At 47.4% G+C, this 1,716-nt stretch overlaps 1 non-coding gene across 1 annotated transcript; it reads left to right on the plus strand.

Annotated features, from left to right (window-relative positions):
- Positions 1-695: 695 nt before the first annotated feature.
- Positions 696-859, plus strand: LOC146184369 (U1 spliceosomal RNA). Its single transcript, XR_014709012.1, has one exon. It is a non-coding gene; the product is annotated as a U1 spliceosomal RNA (small nuclear RNA).
- The last annotated feature ends 857 nt before the right edge of the window (positions 860-1,716 follow it).

Genomic DNA, 1,716 nt, shown 5'->3' on the forward strand with positions numbered 1-1,716 from the left:
AGGAATACGGGACCTCTACAAAGAACGTGCGCAAAAAAAGACAAGGAAAAAAGTTCGAAAGAAAAAGCCCGGAAAAGAGTAAAAAAAAAAAAAAAAAAAAACTGCTGAGAGGGCGAGGATTGTAGCCGTGACGCAGGTTCTACGTTACCCTTGTCAAGTGATCTTCCCCTGTTGTGCAATACCCGAGTCCCGTGGCACACTCTGCTACGGTCGCTACTACAATGCGATCGGAGTCCGTGACGCCACTTGCGAGACTCACGGGGATGGTTTCTTGCCGGAAACGCGCGAATCGCTGGGACTTTCTCCGGTACGAACTGCTTGGGGGCACGAACTCTGCACGCTCAATCGCTCAATACGCTGCAGTGCATTGCCGCAGTAGAGGAATGCGAGAAGTTGGAAGGCGTGTGAGGTGGCGCCACCACCCGTTAAACATGTCTATTAGCAACACTGAGACATACGCCAGCGTGTTGTGCGAGTTTGTAGCCTATTTTGTGCACATATAATGGTCAGTAGGCTTCTACAAAATAGTTTTGAATTAACAGCTTGAGAGTTCGCAAGAAAACATTTGTTATTCTCCGGGTAGACAAGAAACACGGAGCAGGGAGAGGCACGTTCTTTTATTTCCCAACGGTCGTAACTTGAGCAGAAGGCGGCGTCTCTGTAGGTTGCCTCCGCGGCAGAGACGTCGTCCAAGCATACTTACCTGGTGCCGAGGCTACCGTGATCAGCAAGGCGGTGCCTCCAGGGAGAGGTGCGGGCATTGCACTACGCTCGTGCTGACCCCTGCCACTACCCCAAACTGGGGCAGATGGGGCATGCAATTTTTGGTAGTGGGGGACTGCGTTCGCGCTTTCCCCCTCGCTATACCATCAAAAGTCAGATTATATAACTCATCGGCGGCTGTTTTGGTGCTGCTCCGTTGCAGGCACTTCGGTAATGCGAGGTCGTTCGCTTAAGGGGAGTTTAGTTACGTAATAATTCAGATCATAAATAGATAAACCTCGTGGGATGCACAGGTTTGCTTAGTAAGAAATGACCTTCAGCAGTCTATTTCGGATATTAAGTATCAGGGGAATCCCTCCTCTCCTCTATCATTTGCCTCTTATCGGCGTTAATTAGTCGCACTTTATCCGCCTAGAGCAAGTTTGTAGGTACACCATCGCTACTGTCGCTGGAAGAAAAAGGCGCAGTATCTGTCACACTTGCTCTGTATGACAGATAATAATAATGAGATTCTTGTTGAGGGGGGAAGAGAAGGGGGGGATTACACGGCCCTATAACTGTCTCCTGTACTTGCAGGGATACACCGCAACGGGGCCGAGTAGAGGGGAAGGGGGAGCGAAAGCGTTGTCGTTAGTAGTCAATGTCGAGGACCCCTGGAGAAAAATGCCAAACATGGAAGGGCAAACACTCGTACAACAAGGATTGGTGGATTTTGAAGCGGGGACGTGCCGCGCAAAGGAGAAAGCCTTCATGACATATGTAGAGATAATTATGAGGTTTAAAGAAAGGGAAAAAAAAAAGAAAATCTGATAGAGAGATTTGGAATGTCATGGATGCTTATGCGAGCAGTTGGATGCGCGCGGTGGGAGGAGTGGGGCCTTGCAGAAGGGGCAAAGAGCCTTGTGGGATAATATAGGAGGAGATAAGATAATAATAATAAAAAATAATAATAATAATAATAATAATAATAATAATAATAATAATAATAATAAT

Source organism: Amblyomma maculatum, chromosome 7 (assembly GCF_055883805.1).
Source record: "Amblyomma maculatum isolate TAMU_Amacu chromosome 7, ASM5588380v1, whole genome shotgun sequence".
Taxonomy (NCBI): domain Eukaryota; kingdom Metazoa; phylum Arthropoda; class Arachnida; order Ixodida; family Ixodidae; genus Amblyomma; species Amblyomma maculatum.